At 33.9% G+C, this 12,183-nt stretch overlaps 1 long non-coding RNA gene across 1 annotated transcript; it reads right to left on the bottom strand.

Moving 5' to 3' along the window:
* Positions 1 to 8,039: 8,039 nt before the first annotated feature.
* Positions 8,040 to 8,693, bottom strand: LOC113286020. The gene is made up of 3 exons (XR_003329061.1): positions 8,545 to 8,693; positions 8,329 to 8,364; positions 8,040 to 8,066 (listed from the first exon to the last, which is right to left on the bottom strand). It is a non-coding gene; the product is annotated as an uncharacterized LOC113286020 (long non-coding RNA).
* Between the last annotated feature and the right edge of the window lie 3,490 nt (positions 8,694 to 12,183).

Here is a 12,183-nt window from a genome sequence, read left to right as displayed (position 1 = left end):
GCAAGTTTAAATTGAAAGAGACCTGCTATTTCTCAAAGATGAGTGGAGTAGAAATTACAAGTAAGTAAACTTGTGCACGATATGTATGTTGTTTTGGATTTGAAATTTCAGTTGCCTTTGATATTTCAGTTGTCTCACTAGACATGGCTTTGGTACACATGTTGGCTTTGATATTCAGTTGTCATAGTAGACATAAACGATTTCGAATGCACAATCTTTAAAGCCCCAGAAGAATTTGTAAGTGTTGATGTTATGCCATTTGCTGCAAGGGTATAATTGATCGTAAATTAAGTAGTTGGTTAAACTATTGAGTGTTGTTGCTTATATGAACTTTGCAGACACTAGGAAATATTCCATGGAGCAAGTATCCAGAATATGTTCATCTTTACAATCATTCAAGTGTGTGGGGTTCATGGTGGAATGACGGTAAATGGGGTTACCAATGTTGCAGACAAATGGTAAAAAACAGTTACTGCTCAAGGTTGATCTGACAAATTTTTGCGTCTCGTGCGAATGAGTGTACTAACTAGTATCCCATGTGCTTATCACAATGAACTCCATTTTTGCATATAAATATAAATTTAATAGTGGCGCATTTATCTTTTCTCGATGTCACTGCTCACTGCTCACTCTCGCACCACTGCTTCATGAGAGAAAGAGACCTGAACAAGAATCACTTCGTGATTTACCCAAGTATGCCTCAACATGATAGAGTTCATCTAACAATGAATATTAATTGCTTTTTTAGTAAGCTATCTTAGCTTTGATTGTACGCAAACCTGATTTGAAAGACTATATAAGGGAGAACTCTAGCATCTGGGAAACCTAATCCCGAACGCTCGTGTTTCCTAGTTGCAAACTAGAGTCGATTCTCCTTTAACCTTGGTTTTCCAAAACCATTATTAGGTTAATGACTTGAAGACTTCAATTGGGATTCATGAAGCCAGATCCAATTATTTTCTCTGTAGTTGCGTATACTGATCTTACTTGTTCTATCGTTTTGAGTTTTTATCTTCTCTAAGATTTACTCGAGATTCGTCTCCGATAGGTAAGATATAAAAAGTAATCACAACAGTTCTTCATCTCAGACTCTTGTGATTCCGCAATAACTTATTATGTTAATCAGTTAGGTTATTATGAGGTGACTAATATTTCTAGAATGCTTTTCGGGAGTATATGACCAGATTATTAGTTGAGTTTCCAGTTCACCTTGATTTATCTAAAGACGAAAAAAAAACCAGAATAGACATATCTATAGGAGACAGATTTGTTTATAAGTTTTCGACTTTGGGTCGTAGCAACTCTTAGTTGTGGGTGAGATCAGCTAAGGGAATCACGTGCGCAGAGTCCTGCTGGGATTCAAGAGGCGTAAGAAACACGACTGTACCTTGATAAGTGTGAGGCTTGGTTATAGATCAACTGCATTCCATTTCGAAGTTAACTTAGTAGGCTAGAGCCTATAGCGGCTTAATACAGTTTGGTGTTCAAATATGGACTTGGTCCCGGGGTTTTTCAACATTTGCGGTTTCCTCGTTAACAAAATTTCTGGTGTCCGTGTTATTTCTTTTCTGCATTATATTTGTTTATATAATTGAAATATCATAGGTTGTGCGTAGTTCAATTACATTTGATGAATCTGAACTTGTTTGTTGGATAAAACTTGATTGACACTTGGGCATTATTTTTTGGTACCGTCCAAGTTATTCTCATATTCATCAGTCTCATGGATTTCTATCTAGTTGATTTACTGATTGTATTGAGAAAGAGATAAAGCTCTTTGATATCCTTTTTTATTAAGTCTCACTTTTAAGTTGGTGTTCTTGGAATTATATTGGAGTTTAGTCCATATATATTGCCGAACGAAATATTGGGTGTGGTTACCCCTGCATTTTCATAAGTAATTGGTGTTTATTTATTGTTCTTCGAACACATTATTAATACTTGTTATTTTCCGATTGTCGTTGAGTTGGAACAAAGTCTCCAAACAAACCTATTTGACATATCCTACAAAATGTTAGATTTTTAATTTCAAATGGTTCCTATCGATGCCTGCATGGTAGCATAACTTACTCTATTTTGTTTGGCTTAGTTGAGAATCTTTACAAAAATACATGGGAATTTTTTTTCTCTCCTTTAATTCCCTTGTTTTGTTAGAAAACACCAATATCAAAACTCATTATTATTCATTATGATCATACGTTGATGATCGTCAAACATTAAAGTTTACTTCCCATTCAATCATTAGAATTAGAATCTATTAAAAATAACTTATCATACTCCCTCGATCCCATGGTGTTTGCATAATTCTTAAGAAAATTATGGAAAAGGATATGATTCATGTGAACGTTAAAGCCCAATTGTAAAAGCTACAAGCTAATACAAAGCATACCATGATAAACATCCGGTGCATTGTAATTTCGGTGTTGGTGACCTGATATAGTTGAAACTGGTAAGGGATGATTGAAGGGGAAAAGTAAAAATTTGAAGCCATTGGGATATCGACCGTTTCGTATTCTCGACCAGATTTTTGACAATTAATGCGTTTCCTCTTGATTTACGAACTTGTCTATATATATATATATATTCAGTTATTAATGTCGAGTACCTGAAGTTTTTTGAGCCATCACTATAGACGATGATGGAGACGATAATATGATCTTGCCACATATAAAAAACTTGTGGTTTTATCAAGGAAAACTACTCAAATATGATTGCATTATGGACAGAATGACAGCTATAGGATACGACAAGAAGAGAATGAGGCTTTCTAATTGGATATTTAGGTCAAGTTATATTGAGAGTAAAATTTTAAATTTTACTTTTATGAAGGAATCTGTACACAGACTGCTCCTATCAAAGCAAAAGATCATCATACCGGATGTTAAAATGTAATACACAAACCCATCTTATACTGATTCAAAAAGAGAGGGTACCAAGTACACCACTAACTTTTTCGTTTGATATGAGAATGAACCCGTGAAGTACTTTTAACAATCAAAAGAATAACTTTTAATGAGGAAAAGTAAAAAGCACACATAGAAGAATTTTGTTAACAAGAAAAACTGCACTGCCATAAAAATCCCGGAACTTCGTCCAACTTTGAATACCACACTGTGTTAGACCGATAAATACTCTATCCTACTTTGGAATGGATTATAGTTGAAATCGAATTAGACCTCCAAGCAATTCAACTGCAGTCATGCTCATGTACGTCTCTGATCCCACCGTGGTTCTATGCAGTTGATCCCTTAACTGACATCCTTTACATCCTAAGAGTTTCTTTAACCTCGGTGAATGCTTTTGATACCTATTTGTCTCTAACAAACAAGCCTATTTGATTTCCCTTTCGATATGTTTCCTATTTGAAGTTTTCAAAGTCGTGACCTAGTATAGTTTCGTGAAGAAACCTAGGTTATAAAATACGACTCTAGCTGTGAAACTAGGACAGAAGAGTGCCATGGACTCAAAAATCTTGTTGCAAGAGTCTCTCTATTTATAAATTTTCAAGGCTACATGTAGCTTTGATTTCAAGCTAGCGCTACTTGGAATTCAAGCAAACACTTTCCTAGTTTGGATGAAATTATAGTTAGAAATTCATGTAAGCATGTGAAAAAGTATGTACCATTGTCCAAATAATTGGAACCATGCACAATGATGGTCCATAACGTCTAAGTAAGCTTGTAAACCTACAAGCAATAACAATGTTTAATAACACCAAAGACTCAAACAATAATTCACAAGCTCAAAGTAATTCTTCGAATAAAGTTGTCTTAGAAGTGTATATGAGAGATGCAACAAAAGTGCATTGGCACGGTCAAGGTATGCACAAACAGGTTTGCTTGACCTTTGGCCGTTCGTGAGCTTTTGCCTTCTGGAAATGGGTAGGTTTGCATATATCGGGTATATGTACCTCTTGGAAGTTCGTGAGATCAGGTCCATGGGGTATGCATACCTTTATACAGGTCGCGAAGTCAGATCAGAAGGTATGCGTAAAGGGTATGCATACCTCTCCAAATTCCATAACTCAAATGTAAATAGTAGCATACCGGGCCTGCGTACCTATCATGTTGGGCGGAATTCAGATGGACTAGGTGTTCATACCGGGTATGCATACCTTGCTCCAGGCAGTGTAATTCTCTCATTCTTAGTTTAAAGCATTTCCTATAGTCATAGACCGTTTCTACTGTTCACTTGGGCAATTTCCAAATGAAGCAAAAATAGTTTGTAATAAATTGTTCTAACTAAGATTGCTAAAGATCTATGAACGGACATCCATTGCTCGAATCATATTTCAAGAGTGCAATTAAAACACGCTTGAATCTAATTTATTCTTTTCCATAGTCTCATAAGATATAACGGTAGATGCAATGAGTAAATATAATAGGTCGGTTTTCATATACCTCTTTGCCGATGAAGTTCTCGCAAATGTAATCGTTTGTTTTTCCGTCTTCAATCTTCGAGGGTTATTCAATGATCTCTCATACTCAACTACCATGCTCTAATCCTAATCCAAGACTTGACTTTAGTAAACTAGTTTATCACCCGTGCGATGCACGGGTTTATTTCTTTCTTGTGGAATATTGGGCTCATGTTTAAAACTAATTTCTACCAAAACTTAAGTTGGTGCGCAAGAAAAATGGTAAAAAGCAATAAGCTAATATTTAAGTTGGTGCGCAAGAAAATAAAACAAAAAAGGGCTAACAGTTATGAATTTTGTGGAAAATGCATTGAAAATGAAATTTTTTTAGCATTCTTTGACATCTTCTTTTTCTTGCATGTAAAACATTTTTCCACCTCTTCTCTCTCCCTGTAAGGAACGATCACTATCTTGGACATAAATATTCTTCATTTTCTCCTTGTCTTGTTTTCCATGTTGAAACCAAAAGAACAACAAATATAATATTTTTTTTTTAATTATCATCAAATCATTAAATATTCCCAAAAATCTTCTAGATTGTTTTCCTTCACAATATTATGCAAATGTATCATTGTATTTCTTGAAAAATATCGGTATGAAGGTAGTAGGTATTAGGATAACTAATTCTCAATACCTTTTTACAGAGCTTTTCGATGCTACATTACATGAGTTGTTTTCTACTTACATGATTTAATTGTCCTAAGCAGTTTAAGAAGGAAAAAAACATACCATTTTCCTCGAGTAGTTTAAGAAGATAAAAATGTAATTCTTTCAGCTCCATCATGTGTTTTCTTTCGAAACACGCACCATCATATTTTTAAAACCTCTAATTTGTGGTTTATATAAAGTAGGGTTGGACATATATATTTTGATGACTAATGAGAATTGTTTCTATATTATATTTGGATTTTAAAGATGTTTGGTCTCGATTATTTGGAACATGTACGTTTATGCACATTTGGTAAGAGTGATAGATCCCAGCGAGATCAATGCATTTTTACAGAGTGCCAGGGTAAAGGGTGAATTGCACCTTGAGAATTGTGAGTATTCATCAACTTAAGGTTAATAAAATGGTCTTAATTTGTTAAATAACTTGTTAAGCAACAATTGATGTGAAAGGTGATTGTCCTGCAAGGATTTTTAAAACGGTGTCATTGCTAGCTAACTCCATAAACATCATATGATCTGCAAAATCGCTCCTTAATATGACAGGAAAAACCACTACATAATGCTGGAAGTTGGAACTAATGAATTCGTGACTTACAAAAAATCTATCAAAACAACTACCAAAACAATACATGCATACTTGTAGTTCCTAAAATATCAAACAAAATTATTCTTAAGAAAAAACAACCTAAAGTTCAACAAAAAGAACAATAGAGAAACTCTAAATAATTAATCCAAAGGAAACAAATTTAAAACCAAATCATAATATATTTTTATTCACTGATCACATTCCTGTAGGCCACTGGTTTGTGAACAATACGGTATATAATCTGGTATTATCATATACGTATTGATGCACATCTCGTGAATTTTTTCTTCTTGATGAAGATAATTTTCCCAGTTCTCGTCCATTTGAATAAATAAAGTGTACCTTTTGAGTCACGACTATGAACCCTCCTAAAATTCATCAATTTTGGTTAAGTTTATGAGCCACTTTTTGAGTGTGATAGTGAATCTTGGTACATGCGTGTGGTCGGTGGTTTATAAGGCCTATTCCTATGCAACATGTTGAAAAAAATTGTTTGAAATGCCATGTGTCTTGGAAAATAAGTTTCCCCCATATGGAAAATTTTGATAAAAAATATAAATTTAATTATGTTGGGTGGGACCCTAATGAATAAAAAATATATTTATGTTTGTGTGGTGGGGTATTTATAAAAGTTTTAGTATTATAATATATTTAGTGGGACCTTTTAATTATAAAAGTATATTAGAATAATTAAAAAGCAGGAGATAAAGAGAAATTATATATCATATATGTAAAATTATTCGGATATGGAAAAACCATCGAGCGACGGAGTCTCTATTGCCCGACTCCATAGCATATGTTTGTATATATGTTTGGAAATTTGGCATACCCATAATGAATGCATATATATGATAAATATAATGGTTCTACATGCATAGGAATATGCTTAGTGATTATATCAAAAAAAAATTAGAGGATAAGAAGCTTTCATTCTAATACCACAGTTATCTTTGTGTATTCTCCAAAACGTCTAGCTACACAATATGTGTGCCATATCTAGCAGCAACCGCACTATAGTTTAATATTTGCTCCTTCGTGTATGAGAGCCTAAAACACTCGTACACACCTTAAATTATTATAATATTTGTTTTAGATTGAACTACAATGCGTACAACTATATGGTATTTGATATGATGCAGATAAGGTTCATGCGTAGAAGAAAATAAATGATAGTACTTACCGATTCATTTTTTTCCTCCAATATGTTGACCTTAAAGAAAAAAATATACTCGTAAGGAATATTAAAGATTTTCTAAATTTCCTGGCACCTTAAAGAAAAAATATACTCGTAAGGAATATTAAAGATTTTCTAAATTTTCTGGGACCTTAAAGAAAAAATATACTCGTAAGGAATATTAAAGATTTTCTAAATTTTCTGGCTATTGGTCTTATATTTTGTGGAATCTCATTATTCGGTATACAAAGTGGGGTTAGCATTGCTTGCAGGAATGTATTTGGGTTTTAGAAAAGAGCTCGTCGTTGTGTACCGAAGGATAAAATTCTAATCATTGGGTATCACAATATTATTACTCTACCAAAAAAATCGTTAATCCCCATATTATGTACTAGAGCTGGCAAACGGGCGGGCCGGGGCTGGCTTGTTACGGGTTACACGGGTTCGGGTTAATACGGGCCAAAACCCGCGGGTTGATATTCTTCACCGGTAGTCATTTCTTCAACCCGTGCCCGTAACGGGTAAAGCTTGCGGGTTCACGGGTTACCCGGCTTGTTAGATTAAAAATCAAATCAAATTTTAATTAAGTTAATTTAGGACAAATTACAAAGATCAAACACAAGTATTACAATAAGCAAACACAAATCCTTCCAAATCCTTCCCTATAACACCTAACATACATCTAATCAGTCCATTTTCAGCTCAACCCATCGTTTCTTCAATCGCAGCAAGAATTCTATACATTTGAAGGTGAAGTTTTTCTCTTGCTGAGAATCATCCAAATCCAAATGATGGACACCAACTCTTCCCTCAGTTGAGCCAACTTATATACAAAATAAAAAAAAATAGTTAGTCGGGAAACATAAAAGAATCAGTCACCAACCCCTTTTAGAATTAGTAGATAACTTTACAAGAAATGACACCATTTAGTTACAAAACTAGATAATAAAATTCAGGGTGCAATACCATTTTAGATGTTCAACCCCCGTGATGGCTAGAACTGAGTAATGCCAGTTAAAACATACTACAAAAATGTTGCAGAAGAATCTGTGCATTAGCTCCTTCAAATCACAAGGGATTTTGTTGAGACAATTTTTCAACCACCCTCCAAGCACGAACCTTGCCATTTTAGTCACCAACTCTTACTGCCATCAATAGCTCTCTATTTCTCTCCTTTTTCCAAACAATAACAATCCCATTTAACCAAATCATCTTCCACTCTATAAAAACAGAGATGAAAATCAATTTCAATTAGAATATATACTTCAATTAGAATTATCATCAACAACTGCAATTACATCCACAGGACCATATATACTTCAATTAGAATTATCAACAAACAAAGGCATACCTCATTCAACAATACTACTAGTAATTCGATCACACCAGTAACTCATATTTTTGCAATTTGTCGTAGGTCATAATTAAGGCGGAAAAAATTAAATAAAAAAGGAATGCAAACGGGAAGGATGATCTACTGACCATTGAAAGTGTTGTGGATCCATCACCTTCTTTGGCCTGCAGAAGTATGTAAAGAATTTCAACTCAATCTCAATGCATAAGAAACTATTAATAAACCAAACAAATGAAGAATGCCAATTAACCATCTCATAAAATTGTGAGGAATTTTCTAGTTACGTCTTTTATTTATAATTCTTCGTAAACTAATGATGTCAATAAAGTTCATCAAACTCGTACCTTTTCAGCCTCTTCTCGTGCTTAGATGCTAAGATGATCAATAATCAAAGATTGCAGAATCGGTGGCTAATTCACTATGTTTTCAGAAAGAGAAATCAGATAAGCAAACATAATTTGGATTTGAGGGTTTACCGTCTTCCTTGAGGATAAACAAGAACATCAATTTCTTTGTCTGGCCACCACCAATCCATATTGTCTTACATTTACTTCTGTTAATGGTCCGTCTAACCAATGAGTAAAACAGAAACTGTGCAATAATGCATAAAACAATCAATCAATCTAATGATTTACTAAAATTGCAAAAATATGAGTTACTAAGGCATACCTCATTCAACAATATATACTTCAATTAGAATTATCATCAACAACTGCAATTACATCCACATGACCATACATACTTCAATTAGAATTATCAACAAACAAAGGCATACCTCATTCAACAATACTACTAGTAATTCGATCACACCAGGCATATTACTAATACTAACTCACTTCAGTTCTGCGCTAATAACTGCAGTTCAACCTAACAACATGCACATCCAAGTATCAGTTCAACATATATACAATATCTTAAATACTCATCTCAAATCCTGGTTCATCAACAACCACATAGTCTCGACAACATACATAAATAACTTTACTAATTCGATTGAGAAGAATAATTACCTCAAACCAATCCAACTCAAGCAATTGAATTAGATTCTTCTTACTCTGACCTGACTCAGAATTCATCTCAAGATCACCACCATCTACCAAAACCAACTCTACCCTTCTTCTGTCTCGATCTGAGTCTCATAATCAGCAACCCTCAGAAACTCTAATTTATAAATTGGGGAAGAACATGAGGAACCCTAAATCTGCAATTTCTTAATCAATTTTTCAGGATAACTCCACCATTTACATCAAATACCAATCAAAAACAAACTCATCTTCTAACTTCTTCTTATTCACCTTTAATTGAATTCTCGATCAATTACAGAAAACCCTAACTATTGATTCTTCAATGATTCGTCACTGAATCAACTTCAAAGCTTAAATTAAAAAACTACTCATGAATCTTCAACAACAATAACTTCATAATTTATCTTCTAAATCTTCATAACATCATCCAACTCTATAAACTCTAATTCATATCTTCACTGATTTAATATTTCCTCTTCTCTCTTTGTTCAGCCAAGAACAACACCACCTCCAGCAACAACCCATGACTCTTGTCTAATTATCCCAACCTCACCACCTCAGAGCCTTCACAAGAATTCACCAGAGGTGAAAAACAGAAAGAAGAGAAGAAGAAAGAAACGAGAAGAAGAAGAAAATATAAATGAGAGTTTATCCTCTCGGTCGATTAATCCAGTGAAGGAGAGGCGACACGTATGAAGTGCGGGTTCACGGGTTAAACCGTGGTTTCACGGTCCGGGCCGGGTTAACCCGTTTCTCGACGGGTCACCATTTCTCCAACCCTAACCCGGCTTGTTTAGAAACCAGCCAGTCCGGGTTCGGGTTTTCACGGTCCGGGCACGGGTTAACCCGCGGGTTTCGGCTTGTTTGCCAGCTCTATTATGTACGGTAAAAAAAGTATCATAGTTTCGGTATTTGAAGGCTTCAGAACTTAACCAAAACTAATTATACTATTTCAGTAGATATTTAGGCTGAGGCCTTGACAGTTGGGTTGGATACACCACTAAGTTCAGCGCCTCTTTGCAGCTAGTGCTATTTCAACAATTTTTTTCATTAATGCTGATCTTACAACTAAGAGACATATTTTTCGTTAGCTATGATATCCATACAACTAAGAGAATGCGTCAACAGTTTTATTGATCTTTTTTTTCTTGGAAAGACTCGCGTGGAGATTTTATTAATAAAAGGAAAAGCAAACAGAATGAGGGGGACATGCCAAACCTCACGAAAAGAAGAAAAATAAAAATAAAGAAATCATGCTAAAAATTATTTGAATTGATAAAAAGACAGACTCCATCTGTCACCATCCAAAATTTCTTGGATATGGCGGCTCATTCCACCATTGAGACCGTGTAATAGCACAACAATTCTATTGATCCATATGTAGGCAAACAAAATTATTGACTGTATCAGTTTCATCAATCCGTGCAATGATCTCTTTTGTTACCTTAATAATCATAAAATTGTTGGTTAGTCGACCAACAACAAAAAAACATACTAAAAGAAAAGAATAATTATTGAAAATGATCTATGATGAGATTAAACAAAGCTTAATAATCATAAAATTGTTGATTAGTCGACCAGCAACGAAAAAACATACTATTTTTTATAAAAAAAAAAAACACCAATTATTGAACATGATCTGTTTTGAGGTTAAACAAACCTTAACTTTTTGATCTAGCACTATGCATGAAGCAGAGACAATATGAATATACATTAATAAGCTTTTATGCATCCTTTAGACAACTAATCAAAAAATAATTATTGTTTTTAATTTACGAAAATATTCGCGGAATGATTTATACCTTTAAAATCTTTGACTAAGGCGCCGCTCCAACGTACATTTATTACAGGTGCACGATCGAGGATACATCCAAAACAGAAAACAAAAGTGGATCAGATTAAAAAAATCTATTTTATGCATCTTTAGACATGCTAATCAAAACATAATTATTGTTTTTAATTTAGAAAAATATTTACAGAATAATTTATACCTATAAATTCTTTGACTTATGCGCCGCTTCAACGTACATTTATAACAGGTGCACGATCTAGGATACATTCAAAACAAAAAACAAAAGTGGGTCAGATTAAAAACAATCTTAATAGCAAGAAAGGGAACAAAATAATCATAAAAAAGTGAAGCAACGTGGAAACCGTAGAATTTTGGTTTTGCACGAATGCTTTATATAGAGTTACCAATCCCACAAAAATGCTATAAGAAATCAACTTTGTTTTGGAAATAATATATATATCATAAATATATAAATATTTTTTTAAATATTCGTATAATTATATGCCGATACTTGCTTTAAAAATAATATAAGTATTTTCATAGTTATATATTTCTTGATCTGTATATTAAATAGCTATAACAAAATTTCGGCAAAAAATATTATTTTTTCACACATAATATAATCTTTTATCTAATGGAATGAACGATATATTTAGCATATTTACCTATAAGATAAATAAATAAATAAATATTATTTTTGGACAACTATATTTTTTATTATTAAAAAAGATTTTCCTTTCCTTTTTCTCTAATTAAACCTTTGTAACATCGTACTTAGTTGGTATCCGAGCAACAAGCTGGGCGCCAACCCCTTTTTGAATAGCAACACCCAATCTATGGAAAATAAAACTACCTAGACCACTACCAGCATCATGACTGACTAAACAGTTCTTCAAACGCTTGAAAAAGCAAACAATGTCTTCATTGAGTTCCCCTAAGGTGGTGAACGCCAAAACTCCCAAACCATAACCATGCAAATCACATTCACTCAAATATTTAGACCGTTTGCGCGCAATTGCTTTAGAAATAGCCTGCCCCGGAATGAAAGAACGGACTCCATCACCAGTAAAAGGTGAAACATCTGTGACGTCCATGCAAACATCTTGGCCGTTTTCCCAGTTGAGAACAAGGATATCCGCTGGGCGTAAATCCTTGCCAGATACCGA

Source organism: Papaver somniferum, chromosome 6 (genome assembly GCF_003573695.1).
Source record: "Papaver somniferum cultivar HN1 chromosome 6, ASM357369v1, whole genome shotgun sequence".
In the NCBI taxonomy this organism is placed as follows: domain Eukaryota; kingdom Viridiplantae; phylum Streptophyta; class Magnoliopsida; order Ranunculales; family Papaveraceae; genus Papaver; species Papaver somniferum.
Note: the sequence above shows the minus strand (reverse complement) of the source record. Positions and strands in the feature narration are given on the sequence as shown.